This window comes from Amphiprion ocellaris, chromosome 21, assembly GCF_022539595.1.
Source record: "Amphiprion ocellaris isolate individual 3 ecotype Okinawa chromosome 21, ASM2253959v1, whole genome shotgun sequence".
Lineage (NCBI taxonomy): Eukaryota > Metazoa > Chordata > Actinopteri > Pomacentridae > Amphiprion > Amphiprion ocellaris.
In genome coordinates, this window is record NC_072786.1 from 23,868,405 (window position 1) to 23,895,993 (window position 27,589).

The 27,589-nt window shown below is 37.2% G+C and overlaps 3 long non-coding RNA genes across 7 annotated transcripts; 2 read left to right on the plus strand and 1 right to left on the minus strand.

Moving 5' to 3' along the window:
- Positions 1-29: 29 nt before the first annotated feature.
- On the minus strand, positions 30-4,157 carry LOC118471491 (uncharacterized). The gene is made up of 2 exons (XR_004848817.2): positions 3,224-4,157; positions 30-746 (listed from the first exon to the last, which is right to left on the minus strand). It is a non-coding gene; the product is annotated as an uncharacterized LOC118471491 (long non-coding RNA).
- A 3,400-nt stretch (positions 4,158-7,557) lies between these two features.
- On the plus strand, positions 7,558-14,974 carry LOC129347857 (uncharacterized). Of its 4 annotated transcripts, none has more exons than XR_008600147.1 (5): positions 7,558-7,676; positions 8,579-8,679; positions 10,529-12,480; positions 12,544-12,667; positions 12,800-14,974. It is a non-coding gene; the product is annotated as an uncharacterized LOC129347857 (long non-coding RNA). The 4 variants fall into 4 exon arrangements; XR_008600149.1 differs by having other exon boundaries at positions 12,544-12,652; XR_008600150.1 differs by having other exon boundaries at positions 12,585-12,667.
- A 2,869-nt stretch (positions 14,975-17,843) lies between these two features.
- Positions 17,844-25,916, plus strand: LOC129347864 (uncharacterized). 2 transcript variants are annotated; one of them, XR_008600163.1, is made up of 4 exons: positions 17,928-18,223; positions 18,854-19,012; positions 19,944-20,248; positions 24,870-25,916. It is a non-coding gene; the product is annotated as an uncharacterized LOC129347864 (long non-coding RNA). The 2 variants fall into 2 exon arrangements; XR_008600162.1 differs by lacking the exon at positions 24,870-25,916 and having other exon boundaries at positions 17,844-18,223; positions 19,944-22,415.
- The last annotated feature ends 1,673 nt before the right edge of the window (positions 25,917-27,589 follow it).

Genomic DNA, 27,589 nt, shown 5'->3' on the forward strand with positions numbered 1-27,589 from the left:
GGACAAATCTAAATCAAATGGTCAACATCTAGCAGGTAGGCAAAACATTTTATTTGCAGTGTATTTCCATGTGCAAACTGGTTTCAGTGTGCTGCAATGTCTCCACAGCAACACATTGTTCTTTATGTTGTTGAAAGCAGAATCATAAATCTCATGTGTCTTCACTGGTCCGGCACCAATTCATCAGACAGCTTACGAAAAACACACACTCCCAGATGTGAGACTGCTCCAGTGTTTGGTTGTTGAGGTCAACAAGAAAACTGGAGATAAAATTAAAACATTTAAAATAGAAGCTTTATAGTTAAAGTTTTCTTTCTTCTTCTGTTTTTAATCAGTGACTCCATATCAAAAAGACTGAGCACATCTGATCTGAGTAACATTTACTCACGATAGCATCTTTGTCATTTTACATTTGATACATTTTACAAATCCTGAAGATGCCATTGACACTTTTCAACAATACAAATACTTCAGATTTTTGTTCTTCTTCATGAATCCCTCCATGCACAAAGACAGTCTTGACCTATGAGCTGCAGGTCACAGTGGGAAGCAGTTCTGTGGTTCAAATCTCTGATATTAAGGCAGAATGTCATGCGTGTGGAACTTGTGTGGTTCGAGCCATGGAAACTTGAGATGAGACATTCAGTAACTTGGTGTTAGATTCAGTCAAAGCTGGGTTAGATTTCCTGACAGCAGGCCAGGACCAGTGCTCCATGTCTTCAGGCTCCGAAGTCCAGGAAACGAACCTTTAACAGAGACAAGTACTTTAAAAACAGAAATCAAACAAGTGACAGAAAATGCTTTCAGCAGAGCATCTGAAGCACAAAATAGAAATAAAAATGGATATTACAAATATTACAAATGAATACAAACTATTTACTTTATGAATCCCCTAGAAGAACAAAATTAACTATATGAATTAGGGCTGCAAACAATTATTTCCATTATCAGTAAACCTGTCAGTAATATTCTTAAATATTCAATTGACCGTTTGGTCTATAAAATGTCAAAAAATGTCATTCAGTCTTTTTCAAAGCCTAAGATGACCTCCTCAAAGATATTGTTTTGTCCACACCCAAATTATATTCACTTAATTGTCATAGAGGAGGAAAGAAACCAGAAAATATTCACATCTAAGAAGCGGGGAATCAGAGACTTAAGATTTTTTTCATAAAAAAATACCTTAAAAAGATTAATAGGTCATTGAAATAGTTGCAATTTAATTTAATAGTTGGTAGCTATTGGTGCAGCTCTTATACTTTTGGTCACTTTCCAATCAAGAAGACCAAAGACGGGCACCCAGATAGCTCAACTGGTTAAGCGGGTGACCCATGAACAGGGGCTATAGTCACTGGTGTGGTGGCCTGGGTTCAATTCCAGCTCACGCCCTTTATTGCAGGTCTCCCTACCCCTATTCTTCTCCCTACTTTCATGTCTGCCTCTCAACTACACCTATCTAATAAGGCCAAAAAAAAAAAACTTTAAAAAAAGCAAAAAGCTGCTTTGTTCATCTTGTCAAATATGAAAGTTTGCCAATTGTCTTTGTCTTGATATGACAGTAAGCTAAATATATTAACTGCTACTCGTGCATAAGAAACAATCTGCTCATAGTCTATATGCGGTAGGACTTAATCTACTGCAGACATAGGTAACAGAATCCTACAAACGGACTCCTGCTGACGAGAAAGAACATATCCATGGGTGTCCACCGCTGTCTGTACAGGAGAATAAACAAGGTTTAAATCCACTCTCTGCAGGCAAAATTAAATATTGGAGTAATTCGGTCATACGTGTTTAAACTAGAAACCCACTCTGAAGAATAAGAGCTGATCCATCCTTTCAGCATCTATGTGCATGGATGGTGCAGACCTTCAAAGTGGACAGTGGATGCTGCTGTATGTATATTACAATAGGTGCAATACGTCTACTTGCATTAATCCTCGTACTGAACATGGGTAAAACACACAGGGTTCCTGTGGATGTAAAGGCTGCCTGTGACTTTGCACTTTCTACAGGACATAGCAGCTGGTTACAGAATGGACTGTAGCAACTACACTAGTCAGATTATACGTAAGGAGTGCCAAGCGTAGTGAGCGCACATAGCACAGGACTTCTGGAGAAATCAGAACTGTCAACTGTGGTTGGGGTCCTTTAATGGAAAGCAGTCAGAGCATCTCCACAGTTCGGCAGCAACTACTTCAATTACAGCTCTTTTAAGGATGAATTATAAAGATGTGGGTGATGGAGGGATTGCTCATACAGTCTCAACCATTTGTTTTCAGCACCGTTTGTTTGCCTGCTGCATGAACAGTCGATGTAGTTGTAGTGCCGGTAGGTAAAAATTTGGGGCTGCAAGTTGGTGTTTATGGCTTCACAGTGGCTTGGTGGTTAGCACTTTGGCCTTGTGTCCTGGCCTTCCTGGGAAACCGCCAGATTCTCTGGCTTCTTCCCACAGTTTAAAAACACGCTGAGGTTATTTGGTGATTCTAAATTGTCCATAGATGTGAATGTGATTGTTTATCTCTATGTGTAGTCCTGTGATAGACTGGTGACCTGTCCAGGGTGTCTCCTGCCTTTACCCTAAGTCAGCTGGGATAGACTCCAACCCCCTGCGACCCTAATGAGGATTAAGTGTTGTATAGATAATAGATGGATGCAAGTTGGTGTTTATGATACAGAAAGCTCTTATCGATAAATTGACAGGATTGGTTCTTTGGGTTTGTGACCTATGAAACCCTGCAAGTCTGAATCAGTGTTTCAGAGACTATTATCAGTACAGTGCAGTTTTTAGGTGGAAATATTCAGACATGGGCTGTTGACCACTTATGATATGTCTTCTTGCATAGAAAAACACCATATGCAGATGCTAACAAGATCAAAAACTAGACTTTCCCCGGAGGATTTCTTATAGTATAAAGCATCAGGTTATCAGCTGAGTCTAACATCGTACAACATAAGATAAAACATTCTAAGTGTGTTGAATACAGTTGGTCTTTAGAAACTGAATATCTACTCTGCGACCTCATTAAATATTTGAACAGGCAGAGCAGCAGCAGCGGCGGTTAGTTAGCTTGTGTATTTATTGTATACAAACTGAAGGCTTTCATGAACTTATCTCCAACACTCCTCTATCAACAGAGCGACTCCCACAGCGGCTCTGACGACTAGCTCCGCGTTTAGCAGCTTCCGTAGCCGTCCTCCGCTATCTAGAAACTTCTCTCACCTGGTTAGGGCACTATGAAGTACATGACGAGGAAGAAGGCAATGTCGAAGACCACGAACACCCAGAAGTCAAACCAGTAGGAGTGTTTCGGTAAAGACACCGAGGCTCCTTTGGCTTTCTTCAGCTCCTCTTCGGACTCAGTCACGGGAGTCGAACCGGCGCCCATTTCTGCTGAGGCTGCAGCTGCGAAATCCTCCGCCGATCCTCTTTCTTCTTCTCTTACTACGTCAGCGTCTTCTTCTTCGTGTAACTTTCATTGACAGATTGAACTAGTGCACTACCGCCACCAACTGGTAGAAATAGGTTCTCCCATTCACGTTTGCCGTTAGAAAAAGAGAAAAACTCATATCCTGTAGATCAAAACTACTTTGTCTAGTTGGTGAAATATGATTCTATGATTTCCTAAAATGTCAATAGTTTTTTAAAATTTTAATTTAGCTTTTCAAAGTTTTGGATTCGTTTCCTTCTTTCTGCCTCAGATTAAGATTGTTAAACAGATCATGCTGTTTGACCCCTTCAGACTCTGAAGTGCCAGCTGGAGTTGACATGACATGTTTTTGCTCAAAACCAATTAAAGTCTGTGATTTTGTCATTTGAATAATGCTTCGTTACTGATTGGTTCCAGATAATCCAATAACAATAAAGTTTTGACTGGTAACTTGGTCTGAGTGCTGCAGACATCAGACAAGATAAACATGACTGATGCGGTCCGTGTATACTTTGAATCCGTGTATGGTTCGCTCATTCGTTTTTCCGTTTCAAAATAAAATGAGAGAAAACAAAAAATTGTGATCTGTTTTTTTTGTTTTTCGTTTAAAAATGAAATTCAAAAAACAAAAAATAGAGGAAAAAAACGCTGCGTTTTTACAAATTTTAAGGTTCAAACAAAAGAAAAAGCGTTTTCCCATTTGGAAGCTGCCGGCAGAACCGGAAATCAAAGACTTGACTTCACTTCTCTGTCCCAACCTCCGCACCACTACTGTCTCAGACTGTCATTGATGTCTATGAGCAGCTGGCTGTGCAACGAGTGAACAGGGACCGTCTGCAAATAGCAAAACCGCTGCAACAGCGAAGAGAGACACTACACAAATATTCAATTACTTAACTTTTATACACTGTAGTGTCACCAAATTTACTGCAGCCATCATTTGTCTCCTGCTGGTCATACTACAACACTTGGTTTGATACTAAATACAAAATCTGAATTTTAAGGAATTTTTATTATTTTATTATTATTTTATTAGCCATAAAATTCAATAACTTCACTCTTATGTACTGTAGTGTCTCCAAAATCACTGGAGCCATCAGTTGTCTCCTGCTGGTCATACTACAATGCTTGGTTTGATGCTAAATACAAAATCTGAATTTTAAGGAATTTTTGTTATTTTATTATTATTTTATTAGTCATAAAATTCAATAACTTCACTCTTATGTACTGTAGTGTCTCCAGAATCACTGGAGCCATCAGTTGTCTCCTGCTGGTCATACTACAACTCTTGGTTTGGTATTAAATTAAAAAATCTGAATTTTAAGGATTTTTTTTTATTATTTTATTATTATTTTATTAGTAATAAAATTCAATATCTTCCCTCTTATGTACTGCAGAAAGATTAAACTCTGTCTAACTATCACTTGGCTCCTGTTGATCATACTACAACTCTTGGTTTGATATTTAACTATTTTTCATGATTTTAAGGATTTTTTTTTATTAGTAATGAAATTGTTGTTATATATCTCAAATATTTTTTGTTGTAACAGATAAAAGTGTTCATCCATTTTTTTTGGTAGATTGTGGAACATTAATAACCAAAAGTAACTGAATTTTATTTTATTTGGGTTGTTTATTGCCATGTGAAGTTGTGCACACTATTTAGTGTGCATGCTTGTGTGTGAAGTTTAAGGATTATGAGTAAATTAGCTTTGATGGCTCTTCTCTTGATGTATGTGGTGCTATATTTTTAGATCCACAGTGCACCTGTTTATCCAAATACATGATACTGAATAGTAATGGAACTTGGAATCTTCACCAAAGGGAGGATCAGATAACACCAATATACCAAACTAAACTGTTTAGCCTGTCTCCTCAAGTACTGACGATTGGGAAGAAAGACAATAAGATGCCTTCTTACAAGGCTGCAGCGTTAACTGATTCATTTAAACCATAATGTTAAACAGCTAATAATATTTTCCAAGTTAAGGACTGTACAGACAATACTTGGAAGAAAAAACCTGAAGGTATGATCAGTAGGACCTTTTGATGGTTGGATGGAGTTAATTTTTTCTGCAGTGTTTGAGTAAAGTGATTGAATTTTATTTACTACAAAAATTCCTTAAAATTCAGATTTTTTTAATTTAATATCAAACCAAGGGTTGTAGTATGACAATCAGGAGCCAACTGATGGCTCCAGTGAATTTGATGACACTACAGTACATAAGAGTGAAGTTATTGAATTGTATTACTAATAAAAATAAAAATAAAATAATAAAATTCATTAGAACTATGAAAAAATGTTTTTATATCAAACCAAGAGTTGTAGTATGACCAGTAGGAGTCAACTGATGGCTCCAGTGATTTTGGTGACAATACAATGTATAAGAGTGAAGTTAATGAATTTTATTACGAATAAAAATTATTTAAAATTCTAATTTTGTACTTAATATCAAACCAAGTGTTGTAGCATGACCAGCAGTAGACAACTGATGGCTCCAGTGATTTTGGTGACACTACAGTATATAAGAGTGAAGTTATTGAATTTTATGACTAATAAAACAATACTAAAATAATAAAAATTCCTTAAAATTCAGATTTTGTATTTAGTATCAAACCAAGAGTTGTATTGTCACCAGCAGGAGACAAATGATGGCTGCAGTAAATTTGGTGACACTACAGTGTATAAAAGTTAAGTAATTGAATATTTGTGTAGTGTCTCTCTTCGCTGTTGCAGCGGTTTTGCTATTTACAGACGGTCCCTGTTCACTCGTTGCACAGCCAGCTGCTCATAGACATCAATGTTATTTCTGCAGCTTGAAAGACAGCGAGTTTTGATAAAACTGGCCTTGTAGCACATTGTTTAGCTTACAACGATGGGAAAGAGGCATTGTTTATGTTTTTACAACGTACATCTCATGAGTTATTGATGCCGGAAGTCCAAATCTGTGTATATCTTGCCAACTTTACCGAACTAACTTTACCTAACTATACTTCCAGTCCTGTACAGTCTAAGTGATTAAACTACGCAGGTAGTTTATGTTATATTTTTGTAATCCTTTTTACATCCTTGTGAAGATGTTTATCGGACTGATCGGTGGCATGATGAGTCAGACTGTGGTCTCTAATTTAATCTCTGGATTCCATAGTTTCCTCTCACCATTCATAAAAAATACGTTTTTTTTTTTTTTAAATTTCGCCAGCACATTTCTTTTTACTGTCGGTAGGTGATATTTACATGGATACAGACTTTATTAAATAGTGATACCGACGTTTTTCGGCGAGGTCTTCTTTATCTAGTATCTTTATTTCACAAACAGCCAGGTCTGGTCGGGACGAATCTGAGGACGAAACATCTGGAGACGGAAACTATCACCAATTAACCTGATCACCAGTTAAACTGGAACACCAGTAGATGACCAGTATCCCGTCATAAACTGTCGTCCACATGTCGGACCTGACTGTAAACACACAGAAGTGAAACGCAACATTCTACAGTTGATAAAGTATGGCACTGAAAATAACATCTGTCGTTAACAGAACAAATTCCAGCTCTCTCCAAATAAGCATTGGACACATGATTGATCTTCTTAAACTGTTCTCCAGCAGAACGTCCTGACTCTCATTATAGAGCTCCATGATTTCTGCGAGGGTTTTCCACTCTTAAAGAGAATAAAATAGGAAAAGGGTTCGAGGACAGCCATTCTAGATGTGTTCACAGTCCAGACCAGCTCTAAACTGTTCTTCCTCGGTGACTTACGGTGTTGCTACAAAATAAAACAACAGCCGTATTTTGTATTTCGGGTTTAAAAAGCTAGAGCAAAAAAACCAACGCTGTGTTTTTTTCATTAGTTAAATAACACATTTCTACATTTAGGTTTTAAAAACGGAAAAACAAAAAAACATGGTGGTTTATTATTTTTTTTTATATTTTATTTTGAAACGGAAAAACGAATGAGCGAACCATACACGGATTCGAAACGAATGAAGGTCCGTTTTTTCATTTTCCGAGACCGGAAGTGGTCATCAGCAAGTGTGGAGCCAAACGACAAAAGATTCTCGGAGGGCGGAGCCAGAGAGCAGTGATTGGTCAGACTGACTGAGAGCCAGAGAGCAGTGATTGGTCAGACCATAGATTCATATTGAAGACGGCGCGCTAGCGGATCTAGTCTTCTATATATCTATGGTCGGAACGTCTGGTAGCATCTCTGGCTGCTGTTGATCTTGTTTTTGGAGTAAAACACGGTAGGAAGATAAATACTTCTAACTAGTAGCGTTGTTTTGTTGTACGTTAAGTCACCGACTTGTGAAGAGTTGTGTTTTGTCGTGTTTGAGCAGTTGGTCCAGACGCGTTAGCTAGCTTAGCGGCTAAGTTAGCTAGCGGGCTAATTAACACAGGTGGCTAACTTACCACTGAACACCTGTGTTAGTTGCTGTCGCAGCTGTCCTCGTTATTAGAATGAACTTCTCAACCTGTATTTCTCTGCTGTGTATTTTAGCTTTTAAAAAAGTTATTTTACTTTAAGGTTAACTGAAACCCATTCAGCTGCACTGAAGTTTAACATTCAGCTGGTTTGAATTAAACCGCACTAAACTTAACATTGCGCAACATTACCTCTCTGAATCTCCATAATTTCATTAAATTCCTTCTCTCTTCCACTGCTCAAGTTCAATCCAGTATATAAGGTGACTTTAATAGTGAATAAACTAACAACCAGCCATTGTATTTATTTATTATTGCATGTATTTATAGTAAAACATGAGTTGAAACATCCTACTTTTGGATCTAGAACTGCACAAGCCGTTTATTTTCAGTCACCTGACGAGTTAAACTCCCCTTTTTATGTGAGGTTGAAGCAGAAAGTCTGAGCTAACAAAGAAAGTTCTTTATAATTTGCGATACCTGTTATCTCTGACTGAGGCTTTAGTTTTTGTTGAGCTGATTTACACGTAGAAACTTTGTTCAGGAAGATTTCTCAGTAGCTCAGAGGACAGGCTGCTTTTTACACAACCTTGTAAGAGAATGTCTGTCAATGCTTTCAGCAGAATTTAGAAACACAACACTTCCTAAACAGATATTGTGAGGCTGTGAGGTTGAATGTTTGAGAGTATATCAGTGTGTTTGTTTGTGGTCTTTCTGTTTCTAGGTGGAAGCTGAATTAGTGAGGATGACTCCTGCTCCTGTCATCTCTAAGCTCCTCACACATCTTTACCTGCACATGAGGAAAATCACTCCTGTAGAATGCAGGTATGTTTGTCATTATTATAAATAGTTGTTGATTGGTGACCTGTCAGAAACCCATCATACAGAGTCAGCCAAAATAATGTTTTCACACATCAGGAAAAGAAAAACTTGCATAAATATTTCAATACCAAATTTATTCAGACCTCATGAGATTAATAAAAGTTATCTTTGGCCTCTACAATTACAAGAGGTGCTCAAAGTGGTGGCCACTGGCTTCCAGACATTTATGTTGTGTTGTAGACGTCACTTGTTGATGCTCCATTCATGAGGGTAGCGCCATCTGTTGGGAAAACATCGTACAACAGGACAGAGTTATCGTGCTTTGATCAAACTTAGAAAGAGGTATCTATATGTGTAGAAGTACTTATGCAAATGAAATATCTATAAAAGTTTTTCTTTTCCTGATGTGTGTACATTATTTTGGCTGACTGACTCTGTGAACTTAATGAGAACAAAACTGTCATTTAATTGTTGCTCTGAAAGCTTCTTTAGTGAAAACCGGCTGGTGTTGTGCTTTGAAACAAACTGCCGTTGAGGTCTGTGTTTTTAGGTTTAACCCCACAGTTTCTGAATGAACTGATAGTTTTTGTTTTTTTTTCCTGATCAATGTGGACGTTATAATTGATGGTAACATTTACTGATCATATAATCAGCAGGACAATATAACAGTAGAACATTCTGACCACCTGACTAATACTGTGTTGGTCCCTTTATGCTGCTAAAACTCCTCTGACCCAGTGGTTCATCAGAACCTCTGGAGATCCTGTGGATTCTGTGGATCCTGTGGGTTGCAGGGTGGATCCTACCTAGACCAGGCTGATCCTGGACCATCCCACAGATGCTCCATCAGATCTGGATGTGGGGAGTGTGGAACCCAGGTGAACAGCTTAGCTCTGTCGTGTTCCTCAGACCACTCCTGAGTAGTTTTATTTTGTCCTGCTGAGGGTGGCAGCTGGCATCAAGGACTGCTGTTGCCATGGGGACTAGAGGGTTGTTTGTCCTGCAGTGTTTAGGTGGTGGTACATGTCAAACATCCACATGAACGTCAAGGTTTCCCAGCAGAACGTTGCATTAGAACAAGATGATGGATGTTGTTCTCTTCAGCTGTCAGTGGTCAGAATGTTGTGGCTGATTGGTGGATCTGTCTGCCTTTACTCTGACATCCAGAGTTATACAAAAGTGTAGTATGTGTGCAGTGCAGAAGAGATTTACTTTACTGTATGCAGTTTTTTTTAAGGGAGAGCATTTTTTTTATCCACCTGAATGAAGACCTAATCTTTCCCTTCAAAGGATAGTTAATTGTTACTACGGCTTCCATAGTTTTCCCATCAGAGAAAATCATATCCATATAGAGATTTTTATTAATTCCAGGGCTGGTTCAGTAAAGATTACAATAATAACTACATCAGATAATTCTTTGTCACAATTGGAATTTTGCAGACTGAGAGATGGTTGAGAAGGTTTCAGTTCTTGTTTCAGCAAAATATGTTATAATAGAAGATCTTTATTGTCATTGTACATTAAATTATCTGCAAACCAGCAAAGTACATCAGTCTGAGGTATCTAAAAATAAATAAATAAAGAAAAATGCTTCTAAAGCCAATAATAAACTGAATATTTTGAGGGAATATTGTAAAAAGGAAAGAAAAGCTCCATTCTCACTCCTCTCAGGATAAACTGTCATTAAAAGTGACTTTAAATTTAGCTTCAACACGAGATAAAAACATTTACTTTCATTACTGATGTTGTCAAGTTTTAATAAAGTTCATGCTACTTTTATAAAATAATGAAAGTGAATAAATTGTATTTCTGTGATCTGTGTTTGATTTCTGTCTTTTCTCCTGTCATCCAGATGTTCAGAGGGAGATGATGCCACATCTGGTCCAGCTGATGGAAGGTCTTGAAGTTCTCTGACTGGCCTCGACTGAAGATGGTCGTCTCACTGGATTTAAGGTTCAGATGCTCAGTAACAAACTCCACCAATGAGCCAACAGGGAAGCTTTAGGTTTATTAAATGTTGCTATGAAGGTTTCGCTGTTTTTCTTTGTGAATGCAATGAGCTCCAACTGAAACTTGAATTAGAACTTAGAAGTAAATCCTTCCATCTGAAAGGATTTAGTTGCATTAATAACCTCATAACATTCTAATTTTTATTCCAGTCTTGGTTGGAAATAGAATCTCTGTATTGATTCAGGTAAAAACTGAACTTCACAGCATGCAAAACAACCAGATGAAAACTGTGATGGTGTTGGATTGTCAGACCGTAATGTTGCAGCCCAAAGCAGCTTTTCTATCTCAGTTCATTCTGACATTCAGCTATGAATCAACACAGCAGATGGTGATCCATGCTGTGGAAGTCTCACATCTCCTGATTTAATGGAGCTGCTTTGCACTTTTTACACTGTTTATTCACCAACACTTCATTTAATAAAAGTCCCATCTAGTTTTTATGAGGAATGTGATGTTTTAATTTCTCTGAATAACTGCAGTCTAATGGAACAGCTGGAGTTGTAACATCTGTCCTGATATTGATCATGAAGTATTGATCAGAATACTTATGGTCAGCAGTCATCCCTGAAGTTTTACATTAAAATCTTTACTTCTGTTGTGAACTTTGGTAAGAAGCAGAAACTTTAGCGTTGCCATGGATACATGAGTGTTAAATTCTGTCCATGTTTCCATTTTGGGAAATTCAGTCCAGCAGATGAGTTTGTTTTTACTGCCAGCTACCATTCAGTCTGAGATATTAAGAATAAATAAATGTGCATAATGTGGAAATGAACAGGTTTTATTTTTATTTATTCCTACAGCTGCTGCATTTAAAGTTCTAGAATGTGGAGGAATTTAGTCTCACAACTACAGACAATAAATATTATTTGAAAGTCAGCTTATTGTTGTTTATCAGCACAATACAAAAAGATTCATGTTAGACATATTCCAGTTAAGGCTCTAGAATATCAGAATTTATGGAAATTTACCTCAATATGAATGTTCAGGTTAAGATTGTGCTGTGATATTTATTATGTAAGTTTAGCTGATTAAAGTTTATGACTCTGCGCTACAATATTATTTATTATTTAAATTGACATCATTATTATAATATTTAGGGTCAGACCCTACAGTATTGAGATTAAGGAAATCAAATATTCTCTAAAATCTAAATACACTGAACTCATTTGGATATATTTAAGTGAGACTCTACAATATTATTTGACACAAATCTATCTAAATCAAAATTTGAATCATTTTTACTCCAAACATTTACTGGACTGATTTAAATATTAAAATCACTCCTTTCTAATCCTCTGCTGTACGTTCAAACCTGAGGCCTTAAATAGAAACACACAAGTATCTGATTGAAGGAACTTCTGCAGAGTCCTGGTTCCAGAACATGATGATAGAATTATAGACAAACTTTAACAAAAGCTGCCTGAGAGTTTACAGGTTTTTATGTCAGATTTCTTCAGTAATTTAATGAGAGTTATCAGCAAAAATCAAGTGTTCATTTGATGAACTTCATTCCTAAAACATCCAGAATTGGAGCTCATATCTTTGGCAGCTGTAAAGTTTCTGCTCCTTCAAAGTTCACAACACAATGAATGAATTCCTAAAACACTCTCAATGCTGGAGAGCGTTTGATGCTGAAGCAGTGATCAGTTTTTCTGTTTCTTCTCTGGAGATGCACAATGAGGGACGTCTGCAGAGACTGAGAAAGAGTCTCACCACATCCTGACATGAGGAAAAAAGACTTTATTAAAGACTACAATGAGAAAAACTATCAGACAGCAGACGGCTGCATTCAAGGTGAGATCTGAACATTTGATCTGGAACAGGAATTCAATAACGACAGCATGAGCTTCATTTCAGTCTGTAGCTGCTGAATTCATGGATGAATCATCTGGCACTAGAGAAGAAGACCATCAAACATCCACGTCAGCTGATGGAGGTCCAAGAGTCTCACCAAACAACCTACAGAGTGAAGACCTCGAATGTGAGTGGATGGCCTCCTATTCAGCCACATGTGTGAACAAATGCCTCTAAGTTGATTTGTTTTCTAAAATAAATCTAGTTTGAGTCCTAATCTATGCCTGTGTGTTTTGCTTCTTTACACTGCTGTTAACAGTTTAGGCTGTTAGATTGTTCCAGATAAGACAAGTACAAGATTCTTCAGAGCCGTTCTACCACGAGCCTGACAGGAAGAACTCCAACAGCTACTGAATGTTCCTGTGGTTCCCTCAAGGCTACAGGAGGAGTCCTACGAGGACGAGCCGGTCCACCTGATGGTGGCCAGTCGCTGCGGTTCAAAGCCAACACCGACTACGTGGACTTCTACTGGACCACACGGAGGCCTTCAAACCGGACCAACAAGTTCAGCGACTCCCCGACTCGTGGGTCTGAGGACGCCGCCGAGCCTCGGTCCAGCCGGCCTCCTGTCTGTGGGTGTTTGAGTGCTGAGAGGTTTGTGGATGCATGTGAAAGTTCTGTGTTGAAACAGCAGCTTTGGACTCAGTAACGCCAGGAAAAACCAAGAGCTCCTTTATTTGTGACTTCCACTAAAAAAACTGATGAAAATAAGTTTGCCAGGGTTCTGACTGATAACAGATTGTTAAATAATGAAAATAACAGTTTAAATATTCCTTTAAACAATCCTTTTAGGTCTACATTTCCTTTACACTGACTTCTTGGTATATGTACAAGTATTTTAGGTGGAATATACCATTAAGCCTGATGTTCAAGGGTTCTTCTGGGAATATACCATTAAACCAACCTTTTAGGTAAATGTTCCAGGATGTTGGGTAGAATATACCATCAGATAAACCTTTTAGGTCTACATTGGAAGATTTTAGAGTAGAATATTCCTCCAAACCATCCTTTAGGTCTACATTTAAGGTGGAATACTCCTTTATACCAAAATTTTTTGGTCTACATTGAAGGTTTTTAGGTGGAATAATCCTTTGAACAAACTTTTTAAGTTTATGTTCAAGGATGTTGGGTGGAATATACCATCAGACCAACCTCCAAGGTCTGCAGTAGTGAATTTTAGGTAGAATATACCATTAAACTCACCTTTTAGGTCTACATTGGAGGATTTTAGGTGGAATTTTCTTTCAAACCGCCTTTTAGTCTACATTTAAGGATGTTTAGGATGGTATATTCTTCCAAACCAACTTCTCAGGTCTACATTTCAGGTGGAATATTCCTCCATACTAATTTTTTTGGTCTACATTGAAGGATTTTTTCTAAACCACCCTTTCGGGTCTATATTTGAGGTTTTAGGTGGAATATTCCTTTTAACCAGCTCCTCGGGTCTCTTTGAGGATTTTAGATAGAATACTCAGTTAAACCAACATTTTAGGTGCATGTCCAAGGATTTTTGGTGGAATGTTCCTTTAAGGTGGATGTTTGAGGACCTTGTAGGTGGAATACTTCCTGAAACCAACCTTTTAGGTCAATGTTCAAAGATTTAAGGTGGAATATTCCTTTAAAACAACCTAAATTTCATGTTTTGATCATTATCAAGTGAGAAACCTCAATCCAGACTCCTCATAATGACGTTTGACATTTATGCTGCTGTTATTTGTTTAGTCCAGACTAACTGACAGAAATTTACAACTGTAATTTTATTTCAGGACTTGGTTATTAAATGTCAAAACAATCCATGTGAATCTAAAAACTCAACAGCTTTACAAACTCTAAGATTAAACTCTCCACAAGGATCCAAAATAAGTTGGACTTCTACATGAGAGCTTTAATTATTCTTCATCTACTTCCTGAAAAGTTTGGTCAATAAAAAAGACAAAAACTAATATTTTCAGCTGAACTAAAGACAGATTTTGTGATTTTTCTGCTCACGTGTTGTTGTAAACTTCCTCTTTCAAATAAATAGCCTCCTAACCCCCTGGAAACCAGCGTTTGTCTTGTTTTTGTGTTGCTCCTCGGTGACCCTAGACAGCTGGGTCCTAATGTTTTTTGAGCAACACACCATACTATGACGTTTTTACAATGATGGTTCTACTATGGAACCAGTTTGACATGTTCAGGTGTTCTTTGTGTGAAAACTCAGAGATTTCAGGTATCAGAAGGTGGTTTTCAACTGTCTTTGTTAACTTTCTGCTTCAACTTTAAACTAAATTTCCTTCACTAACCCAGCCCTCTGGACTTCCAGTAAGCTGTGTTCCTATTGGCTGTCCAGGTGGCTGCTTGGTGTTATCAGGAACACCTGAGCAGCTCAGTGTCTTCCTGCTTTATTTAGCTGCAGACAAACATTTCCTCTGTTTCTCTTCACCAGTGAACCGGGTTTGGCTCTGTTGCTTTAGGCCTTGTCCACACGTAGCAGGGCTTTTGTAAAACCGAATATCCCGCCCCCTCCGTCTAGAAAAAAACTTACGTACACACCACCTCGTTTTTAGAAAAATATTTCATCCACACCAAACCGCATAAGTGCGTTTTTCAGCACATTCATAAGCATGCCGGACCTTTAGGTGGCAGTAGTTCCCCAAATCCTATCCAATCAGAGTAAGAATAACCGTCCTTAACGTCGTCCTTCGCCTGTGTTGTTGAATGTGGATCAGTATCTGGGCTTGTAAAAAACGCCTGTACAAGAAACGGCGTCCAAAACCTTGTGAGAGCATCCATACTGTTACCGAATGTAAACACAGGTCGCATATGTGACGTAAGAACATATTTTGTCGCAGGCGGTGACGTTTCGAAACGCAAAACCCCGGTTACTGATGTCCACATGCAGACGCATAAAACGGAGAATTCGCAAATCTTCACTTTGGTCGGAGTTTTTAAAAAGAATTGTTTTTGATGACATAAATCAGCGTTTTTGTGTGGATGATAGGCCGAATCGTAGAAAAATATCTTCGTTTTGTGAGATACCCGGCTACGTGTGGACAAGGCCTCAGTTCTTTAGGCGTTGGTTTGCAGCTTCCAGCAGTAAAATAGACTTTAATGTGTTTCTTGGTGTGTTTTAGGGCTTTGTACTGGATAGTTGTCTTGGTAAATGTGGTTCTTTAGCCACAGTTAGCACATGGTGCTAATGTGTGCAGTGATTAGTGGGTTTGGTGCAGGTGAGTTGTGTCTTTATCTTGGCTGTAGTGAGTCTTTAGAGGTTTTTGGTCAGACACATTCTGTATTCTTGTTTGTGAACCAACGTTGGTTGTCCAGAAGGTAAGAGTTCCTGTCCTGATTCTCTGTTCTCAGAGGTTCTCTGGTAGGCTGCAGGAGACTTTAGCGTTTGGGTTGTGCTAGTTTGGTTTTTGTACGGTTTCATTTGGACGACTATCTTGAGGCCCCTCCATGTGGTTTAGTGAGGTTTTCTGGAACAGTTCTACAAAGCAACCTGCAGCAGAAGAGACTTTGAGAGTTTTTAGGAAGTTCTGGAGACCAGACTTTAGAGCAGCAGAAACATTTGTCAGCAGTTTGAGCAGGAGAAGGTGAGCTTCAGAGTAGAAATGAGACAGAAACCTTCTTGACCCATGTGGTGAGGTCCTGTACCAAGAGTTTGAGCAGGTTGTGAAGAGTCTGTAGTTCTTTGGTCTGAAAGCACAAGAAGAGTCGACTCATTAAAGGAGAAAACGGGAGATATTGTTGGTTCTTCTGTCGCTCTGCAGTTTCCTTAGACTGAATATCAAGTTTCTATTTTAAATGATTTCCCATGTGAGCCCAAGAAGACTTCAATAAACTCCCTCCATCCCCTGGACACAACATATTTTATTACCATGTTAAATCTTTTTTAAAAAAAATATGTTTTTGAGTTTTAATCATAGTTTTAGCGTAGTTTTTTTTCTCTTTGCTTGTTTAGTTTTGTCATCTGTGTGAAAGGATTGAGACAAAGTTGAATTGATAAACTGAATAATTGACTAACTCATGATTGTGACAACAGAAGTATTTTCATTGTGATTTAAGGGTTTGTTTCATTTTTAAGGTTGGGTTTAAAATCTTGACAGGAAAAAAAAATTAAACAAATAAACTACATTAAAAAAGCAATTAAATCAAAGGAACAATCACTTAGTACAATAAAACTTTTTAAAAGAAAATTAAACATTAAATACAATTAAATGATACTAAACAGACAAAATATTTAATTAAATAGTTAAACAGAAGATACAAAACATGTAATTCTGAAATTAAACAAAATTTTCTAAACAAAAGTATTAAACATTAAAGATGAAATATTTTAGATAATTAAACATTTAAAAAATACAATTAAACGAGAAGAATATTAAACATTTAAAAAAAAAACATTTTGAAATCAAATCAGACATTAGAAAAGAATAAAAGGTGAGAAAAGAGCAAAACTAAACGTTTAAGAAGAATCAAACTAAAGACAAAACATTTGAAAAGACACCAGTTAAACTTTAGAACATCAAATTAAACAGAAGAGACAATAAAAGAAAAGAGCAAAAACAGATAAAGGTCTTCAAGCGTTTTCTAGTCTGAAATGAAAACATCAAGTTGTTTCTTCAAACATTTCCTCTTTCTATGTTCTTGGTTTGATTGTGGACAGATTTACGAAGATCTCATTTCAGAAAACTGCTTTCCAGATAAAGTCTACTAGTAGTTGAAGGCATCGATCAAACTAATGTTACCTTCTGATCTCCACAAACTTTACTGTTCAGTGAAGAGAATCAAAGTTTGTTGAGGATTTCTAAAAAACCCACAGGTGAAGGTCTGAGAAGAACTCGGATGGTCTAAATGTGAAATCAAGACTCATGGTCACAAGTTTAAAGGCTTCTGTTAACCAGAAAGTTCAAACTAACAGAGAAGTACTGAGAAACTTTTAAAACTTCAGTCCTCAGACTGTCTAAAGGTTCAAACTAACAGAGAAGTACTGAGAAACTTAAAATTTCAGTCCTTGGACTGTCTGAAGGTTAAATCTAACAGAGATCTACTGTGGGACTTAGAATATTTCATCCCTCAGACTGTGTGAAAGCTCAGGTCCTGAGGACTCGGGAGGTGTGGAAGCTTGGAAAGTCTTGGAACTGAGGGTTCCACCCTCCAGCACAAAGGCTGAAGTCCCACCTCCTGAGAAAAACGGTCGAGATGAGACTCGAGCACTGTTCCCTCTAAGCGCAATTGCGCACTGCTGACACGGTCTTCGCGCACAGAAAATCTGCGCTGCGCACACACAAAAAAAATCCAACCTAAATTGTAAATAAAATAAACACATAACGATTCATTCTGTGCTATTTTTCAATGTGAGTCAGTGAGTGACCGGTGACTGGCTGCTGCAGCCAATGATGCGATTTACATACGTATTTACCATAGACTGTATATAATGGTATTTACGCAGCTAATCAACGTCAGGTGTCCTTATGTGCAGCCATCGTTGTTCTCATAGATATGAATGAGTAGATAGGACACGCCCCTTTGAGCTGCGGCTACAGCGAGGCTAAGCTAGTGGGGGAAAAGTTTCAGTGCATTCTGTTGATGTAGACGGCGTGAAAACGGAAACAACAAGTATGCCGGCTCACTGTGCTGCATACAATTACACACTACGTCGTACGATTGAGACAAGGAAACTTGGAATGACTTTTCATAGGTAAGAATAGTTTTTGGCTCTTTTTTCATTATGAAATCTTGTTAAGAGCTTCCAGTCTATGAGAGCTAACTAGTTAGCCACTAGCAAAACACTAAGGTGAGCTAGCAGCTTGACAACCAAATACCAGACGATTAATAGTAGCTGTAGTATAGTTGTACAAGCAGTAGTAGTACTACTAAAAGTACAAGCAGCAGTAGTAGTATAAACAGCTGTTAGAGTCGTAGAAGTAGTATCAGCATTTGTAATAGTATTAAAAGTTGTAGTAGCAGTGCCAGTATCAGCAGCAGTAGTTAGTGTACCACCACTACTACTAGTAGTAGACACATTGCTATTACTACCACCAATACTACCAATAGTAGTTATAAAGCCTAACTCATGTATATCCAGATTACCATCTATGTTCTTCCTCCAAACCCATTTTATGATTGGGATTACAGGCAGTTCTTTAGGACTGCTCTCAAATAATTGAAATGTTACTAAACAAGGTTATACTTATCAAATTAAATAGCTCTGGTCTCCAGTATATTGGCGAATTTGGTTATTTGTACTTCATTTATTAGCATGATTTCTTTTTAATATGTTGTGTACAGACTTAATTACTTCTCTGTCTACTTTTCTTACTCCATGTAGGTTTCCCAGAGACTATGGGTTGAGGAGGAAGTGGAAGTTTGTCGGCTTAGACCTGGTGTCATTCCATCAGTGTTAAACTTCCCGGCTCATCTTGGAAGAGTACGTACCAGAAAGACCACGACCAAGCAGCCTTGAGATCTTAGACAGCGTCTCCCTGAGGTGGGTGTCGACGGTGTTCACAGTCAGGTCTGTGGTAATCCTGTCAAAAAACAAAACAGAAAAAAATCTAGATTATAAATCAACATGTAACCAAAGCACTCTGTGTATAACGCCATAGTATAGGATGTAGTTCAGAAAATGTCAAAGTATAGTATGCTTTACTCAAGAATAACATAGTGTGGCCTGTAGTTCATAGTACAGCATGTTGGCAAGAAAAAAACCAAAACATAGATTATTATGTGGTTCAAAAAGCGCAACATGATAGGATGTTGCCTAAAATTGTCATATATGATATGTGGTTCAAAAAATGTCATAGTGCAGTATATTGTCAAAATAGTATGTAATTCAAGAAAACAGTATAATATGTCATCTAAAAAATGCCATAGAATAATAATTTCATTGCACAAGTAAAAGTATAGTAACTTTTAAAACTGTTCGAATTCTTATATGTTGCTAAAAAAAAAACTAAAAAAAACAAAAAAACATCAGTAATATATCAATTAAAAAAAGCCTATAGTATAGCATGTCGCCTAACAAACATCATAGTTTAGCATGTTGCTCTAAAAACGTCAGAGTATAGCCTTTAGTCCACAGCTGTCAGTAGGTGAGGAGCAACACAAAAACAGTCCAAACGCTGGTTTCCAGAGGGTTAGACAATAATTTATTTGAAAGAGTAAGTTTACAACAACACAACATGTGAGGGGGTTAAAAACAAATGGGTGTTAGTAAAATAAAAATAAACAAACAGAACTAAAAGTGAACTTCATGTTGACATTGATGGGCATTCCAACCAGGAACAAAGTAAAAGATAATCAATATGAAAAAAAAAACTCTTCCTGTTCACCTCTTAAAATCCAAAAACACACCGCAGTAGCACCCTAAACTAAAACTACCAATGGGTTCCCTGTTTTCCTTTCTGAACAATTCAAAGGTCCCTCTCTATCTCCCCACACATCCACCAACCACTGGAACACATCTCCAAAGTTCTGCTGGTCCAGCTCAGCTTCCCCTCAGAAGAAGTGGCGCCACCTGCCAGATGAAGGAGCCTTTTGAGAGGCAGCTGGCATCGTGATTGGACTGTACTTTGGTCTGTTCCAATCCAGCTTCAGCTCCAGAGACGGCAGGCGGGACGAGTGAACGGAGGCCTGGTGGACGAAGGCATGCAGCTGAGTACAATCCAGAAAACAACAGAGGAGGAGTGCAGCAGACCAGAGCCAGAACAACCAGAGTAGCATCGTATGTCTCTTAGAAAACATCATAGTATAGCCTTTGCTATGAAAAAACGCCATCATATACATCGTATATTGTACAAATAACAAGTCAAAGCAAAGAGACATACATTGTAGAATTGTAGTAATTATGGACTGACTGATTTACTGATTATCAGTATTTTATTTTTACTGATTTACGGTAATAAATACATTTAAAAATGGCGCTACTTTGGCTCTGAACCTTTATCTACCTGTGGTCGCTCTGCCTTCTGGAGTGATTTGATTGGTTATACGTCATGAATAAAACTCCTTTAACTTAACATCTGTAAACAAAACAAAAACGTATCAAAGTTTTCTGTTAGAGTTTGTGTTCTTCTAAGTTTAACTCCAAGATTTTAAATACTTTCATTTACTGCAAATGAATATCTACTCCAAATGTCTCACTAATAATCATTATCAGCCTTAAAAACCCACAAAACACCCCTCCATACTCGACCACACTTAGTACAGTCCAGTTCCCCCTTCTATAAATCTGCTTGGAATCTTCCACTTCCTGTTTGTCAAAGTGGCCTTCTACCTGGACAGGTTTTGTTGGAGCTCATGCAACAAACATTTTGGGTAACTGCACTTTAATATGGATGGATGGCACTGAATTAGAGTCTGTTTTACTGAGACTGAGTTAAGATGTGTAGCTCTGTCATTAAATAGTAAATTATTTCTCTGAATTCACAGAGAAAAGTCTGAAATGTTTGCTAGGTTAGCGTCCCACATGTTCTTTGGCTCAGCTAAAGCTAACTCTCTCCAACTTCTGGATCTCTTGAGTTGCTTCTTGTTAAAATATCTTGCTAGAGGTGCTGAAGCTCACAAAGTCTGAGGTGTTTGTTCAAAATAAGCTCATTCTCAAGTCTGATCTGAACTGTCCTCTTTTGTTTGAACTTTCCCTAAACTTAGGAGTTAATGACAGAGCAGCACATCCAGACTCAGTCTCATTTATGTAGAGATTAAACTTCAGTGTCATTCATTGATGTTAAAGTGCAGTTTTTCAAATGTTTGTTGCACTTGCTCCCGACCAAACCAGTCCAGGTGGAAGACGATGTGAAGAGAAAGCTCCAGAGGATGAATATCACACATTTATGTTGGAAATAAATGTCCTTTAATTAGACATTGTCATGCAAAAGTTGGATTTCCCTTTAATGATGTTCAAATCTTTGTTGAGTGTTTTGTTGATGTTGGTTTCTAACTGTTTTTTGACACTCGGCCCCAAAGATTAAAACCTTCTACGGCTCACAAGCTGCAACAATTCACACATTATCAACTATCTTTCTGACTAAACTAAGATAAAAAGTGAAAAACTGCCTGATTCCTGCATCATGAATGTAAATCTTTTTGGTTTTTATGACAGTAAACTGAATATATTTGGGTTTGACATTTTATAAACCAAAACAAGAAATGAATTACTGGAGAAAACAATCAACAGATTAATGGACAAAGAAAATGTGTTTTCCAACATATATGGCTGAATTACTCCAACATTACAAGATACATACAATTTTAATTCAATTTTATTTATATAACACCAATTACAGGTCAAATTGTCCCAAGACACTTTATTTTTATACTTTTTTGTCATATTTAAAATATGAAAAAGTAAGAAATTTAAACCTCTTGACTAATCCAATTTATTATTTGTTTTTTAAGAGACTAATGGACAATTAAAATAACTTTCTCCACTAAAACTAATAAACATGAGGTCAAATAGAAGGAACAGTTTTAAATACTGCAGTCCCACGATGACAAGAATAAAGTTTGTCAACAAAAACTAAATCTGCTGGTGGATTCCATGAAAGTCCTAATAAATGATAATAAAATGTGATACTAAAGGTTTGTGGTGCTAAAAATCTCCAAGTAAAGATATGAAGTTGAACATCTGGATGAAGGTTGATAAAAGTTGACCTCCCTTCATTTCTCTGGAGCGACTCCATGGATTTTATGGATGGTGGTTAAAGACCTGCTCTTCTCGTCGTCTTCCTTCTAGTCCATGTAAAAAGTCAGTCCATCCTGGCCGACTTCAACACCTCTTCATGACAACTTGTTCTGCCTCCGACCTGGTGGAAACTCCAGAAACTCGGGAAAACCTGTGGAGACTCGAAGAACTCGTGGAGACTCGAAGAACTCGTCGGGCGGGGGAAGGTGTGGTGGGTGGTGGTGGGAGGTGGGGGAGTAGAGGGGGGAGGCCGCCACCCACGTCCCCGCCTACTCTCCGCCCTGACTCCACCCAGGCTCCGCCTTGGCCCAGCCCATGTGGTGACTTCGGTAACTACGATGCCAAAGGGACGACGAATTTATTTCTTTTTATCTGATCTGTAGCTCAGTGAGTTAAGGACTTGCCTATGGAGCTGCAGGTCGCTGGTTCAAGACCAGACCCTTCTTAAGTTTTATCAAAATCCTGACAAAGACAAAGAAAGAAAAAGGCCGGTGGCGGGTCTCGAACCTGCGACCTACCAGTTGGTAGTCTTCTTCTTATCCTCCTGAGCTACTCGCTCAGATACTAATTCTTCTTTTTTTTGCACATTTGTCATCTAGTTTTTGTCGTTTTCGAGTTTTTTTTTAAGTCGAGTCTCGACTCGACCGTTTTTCTCAGGAGGTTGGACTTCACCCTTTGTGCTGGAGGGTGGAACCCTCAGTTCCAAGACTTTCCAAAGCCTCCACACCTCCCGAGTCCTCAGGACCTGAGCTTTCACACAGTCTGAGGGCTGAAATTTTCTAAGTCCCACAGTAGATCTCTGTTAGTTTGAACCTTCAGACAGTCCAAGGACTGATATCTTCTAAATTCCCGAGTAGTTCTCTGTTAGTTTGAACCTTCAGACAGTCTGAGGGCTGAAATTTTCTCAGTCCCACAGTAGTTCTCTGTTAGATTTAACTTTCAGACAGTCCAAGGACTGATATCTTCTAAGTTCCTGAGCAGTTCTCTGTTAGTTTGAACCTTCAGACAGTCTGAGGACTGAAGTTTTAAAAGTTTCTCAGTACTTCTCTTTTGGTTTGAACTTTCTGGTGAATAGAAGCCTTAAAACTTGTGACCATGAGTCTTGATTTCACATTTAGACCATCCATCTGAGTTCTTCTCAGACCTTCACCTGTGGGTTTTTTAGAAATCCTCAACAAACTTTGATTCTCTTCACTGAACAGTAAAGTTTGTGGAGATCAGAAGGTAACATTAGTTTGATCGATGCCTTCAACTACTAGTAGACTTTATCTGGAAAGCAGTTTTCTGAAATGAGATCTTAGTAAATCTGTCCACAATCAAACCAAGAACATAGAAAGAGGAAATGTTTGAAGAAACGTTTTCATTTCAGACTAGAAAACACTTTAAGGCCTTGATCTGTTTTTGCTCTTTTGATCATTTTATTGTCTCCTCTGTTTAATTTGATCTTCTAAAGTTTAACTGGTGTCTTTTCAAATGTTTTGTCTTTAGTTTGATTCTTCTTAAATGTTTAGTTTTGCTGTTTTCTCACCCTTTATTCTTTCTAATGTCTGATTTGATTTAGAAATGTTTTGTCTTTTTAATGTTTAATTGTTTTTTCAAATGTTTTATCAGCTTGTTTGAAAAATTTTCTTTCCCAATGTTTAATTTTTTGATTAAATCTTTAAGGTTTTTCTTTTTAAATGTTTTACCACCTTTTAATGTTTAATTTTCTTTTTTAAATGCTTCATTGTATTTTGTTTGATTCCTATTTAAAGTTTTATTGTCTATAAGATTTAATTTTCTAATTAAACATTTAATTTTTAAATTAAATGTTTTGTCTTTTTAAAGGTTTAGTAATCTAATTAAATGTTTTGTCTGTTTAATATAATTTAATTGTATTTAATGTTTAACTCTATTAAACAGACAAAATTTTGAATTAGATAATTCAACAAGATGCAATACATGTCATGATGAAATTAAACAAAATTTTTGAAATACAAATATTAAAAAGTACAGATAAAATATTTTCGACAATTAAACATTTAAAAAATACAATTAAACAAGAAGAATATTAAACATTTTTAAAAATGCAAAATATTTAATTAGATTATTAAACCTTTAGAAAGACAAAACATTTAATTAAAAAATTAAATGTTTAATTAGAAAATTACATCTTAAATTTCTTAAATCTTTTTAATAATAAAACTTTTTAAAAGTTTTATTGTATTAATTTTTTTCCTTTAATTGCTTTTTGTTATGTAGTTTATTTCTTTAAACTTCTTTTTCTGTCAAGATTTTAACCCCAACCTTAAAAATGAAATAAACCCTTAAATCACAATGAAAATACTTCTGTTGTCACAATCATGAGTTAGTCAGTTATTCAGTTTATCAATTCAACTTTATTTATTTAGCACCTTTTACACAGATGACAAAACTAAACAAGCAAAGAGAAAAAACTATGATTAAAACTCAAAAACATTTTTTAAAAAAAGATTACACATGGGAATAAAATCTGTTGTGTCCAGGGGATGGAGGGAGTTTATTGAAGTCTTCTTGGGCTCACATGGGAAATCATTTAAAATAGAAACTTGATATTCAGTCTAAGGAAACTGCAGAGCGACAGAAGAACCAAAAATATCTCCTGTTTTCTCCTTTAATGAGTCGACTCTTCTTGTGCTTTCAGACCAAAGAACTACAGACTCTTCACAACCTCCTCAAACTCTTGGTACAGGACCTCACCACACGGGTCAAGAAGGTTTCCGTCTCATTTCTACTCTGAAGCTCACCTTCTCCTGCTCAAACTGCTGACAAATGTTTCTGCTGCTCTAAAGTCTGCTCTCCAGAACTTCCTAAAAACTCTCAAAGTCTCTTCTGCTGCAGGTTGCTTTGTAGAACTGTTCCAGAAAACCTCACTAAACCACATGGAGAAGCCTCAAGATAGTCGTCCAAATGAAACCATACAAAAACCAAATTAGCACAACCCAAACACTAAAGTCTCCTGCAGCCTACCAGAGAACCTCTGAGAACAGAGAATCAGGACAGGAACTCTTACCTTCTGGACAACCAACGCTGGTTCACAAACAAGAATACAGAATGTGTCTGACCAAAAACCTCTGAAGACTCACTACAGCCAAGATAAAGACACAACTCAGCTGGACCAAATCCACTAATCACTGCACACATTAGCACCATGTGTTAACTGTGGCTAAAGAACCACATTTACCAAGACAACTATCAAGTACAAAGCCCTAAAACACACCAAGAAACACATTAAAGATGATTTTACTGCTGGAAGCTGCAAGCTAACGCCTAAAGAACAAACTAAGGCAATGGAGCCAAACCCAGTTCAGTGGTGAAGAGAAACAGAGGAAATGTTTGGCTGCAGCTAAATAAAGCAGGAAGACACTGAGCTGCTCAGGTGTTCCTGATAACACCAAGCTGCTCAGGTGTTCCTGATAACACCAAGCAGCCACCTGGACAGCCAATAGGAACACAGCTTACTGGAAGTCCAGAGGGCTGGGTTAGTCAAGGAAATTTAGTTTAAAGTTGAAGCAGAAAGTTAACAAAGAAAGTTGAAAACCACCTTCTGATCCCTGAAATCTCTGCGTTTTCACACAAAGAACACCTGAACATGTCAAACTGGTTCCATAGTAGAACCATCATTGTAAAAACATCATAGTATGGTGTGTTGCTCAAAAAACATTAGGACCCGGCTGTCAGGGGACATCCCCCAGTCATCTCCTGAAGTCCATATGGTGAGAGACATCAGTATCTGGTTGTTCATTTACCAGAGGATGCTTATAATCATGCTGATGTGGTCTGTACTCTGCAGTATTTTAGTGACTCAATAAATGCCTCAGTTGTTTTTTTTTTAAATGCTTTTTAGTTTTTGATAAACATTTAATAGCCTATATGTAATCAATAAATGGCCTTTGCCTATCTTAAGAAAAATTCACTCAGAACTCTGATATGTTAACAGTACTAAATAAATCAATAAATACATGCATACACACAAAAATAAGTTAATACATTGTGTTAAGATAAGATTTAGATTTTTACAAAAAGTTGTTTATGTTTTTGCAGAATCCAGTATTGCTCACTGGTTGGTCATTACATTTTGTTAGTTTGATTTCACTGTTTAAAATGACGCCACCTCTTTTCAGACAGAACCTGTGATAATAAAACAATACAAAATTTTTAGTTCTGTGTTAATAAAGCACTTAAAGCTTTAAGTATGGCTAAATGCTTTTTTCAAAATTAAATATATCACTCCTTAGGTGGTAGTGGCCCCAAGTTCAGTAAAGTTGGAAAGCTATTCATAGATTCGGACTTCCAGCATCAATAACTCATGAGATATAGGTTGTCAAAACATAAACGGTGCCTCTTTCCCATTGTTGCAAGGCAGACAATGTGCTACAAGCCCAGTTTTATCAAAAGTAGCTGTCTTTCAAGCTACAGGAATAACATTGGTGTCTGTGGAATGAACAGGGTCCGTCTGAAATTTGCAAGACGGACCCTGAATTTTTGAATTTTCCTGAATTTTGGCGCAAAAAAAACGCCTTACTATACTATGTCGAAAAAAAAATGAGATTTTTCAAACATGTTGTAAAAACGTGCCATATGATGAAATAATGTAAAGGAGGGCGTGAAAAACACTCCAGAAAGGTTTTCTTTGAAAAAAAAAATCATCATGAATTTTGGCGCAAAAAAAACGCCTTACTATACTATGTCGAAAAAAAAATGAGATTTTTCAAACATGTTGTAAAAACGTGCCATATGATGAAATGATGTAAAGGAGGCCGTGAAAAACACTCCAGAAAGGTTTTCTTTGAAAAAAAAATCATCATGAATTTTGGCGCAAAAAAAACGCCTTACTATACTATGTCGAAAAAAAATGCGATTTTTCAAACATGTTGTAAAAACGTGCCATATGATGAAATAATGTAAAGGAGGCCGTGAAAAACACTCCAGAAAGGTTTTCTTTGAAAAAAAAATCATCATGAATTTTGGCGCAAAAAAAACGCCTTACTATACTATGTCGAAAAAAAATGCGATTTTTCAAACATGTTGTAAAAACGTGCCATATGATGAAATAATGTAAAGGAGGCGTGAAAAACACTCCAGAAAGGTTTTCTTTGAAAAAAAAATCATCATGAATTTTGGCGCAAAAAAAACGCCTTACTATACTATGTCGAAAAAAAATGCGATTTTTCAAACATGTTGTAAAAACGTGCCATATGATGAAATAATGTAAAGGAGGCCGTGAAAAACACTCCAGAAAGGTTTTCTTTGAAAAAAAAATCATCATGAATTTTGGCGCAAAAAAAACGCCTTACTATACTATGTCGAAAAAAAATGCGATTTTTCAAACATGTTGTAAAAACGTGCCATATGATGAAATAA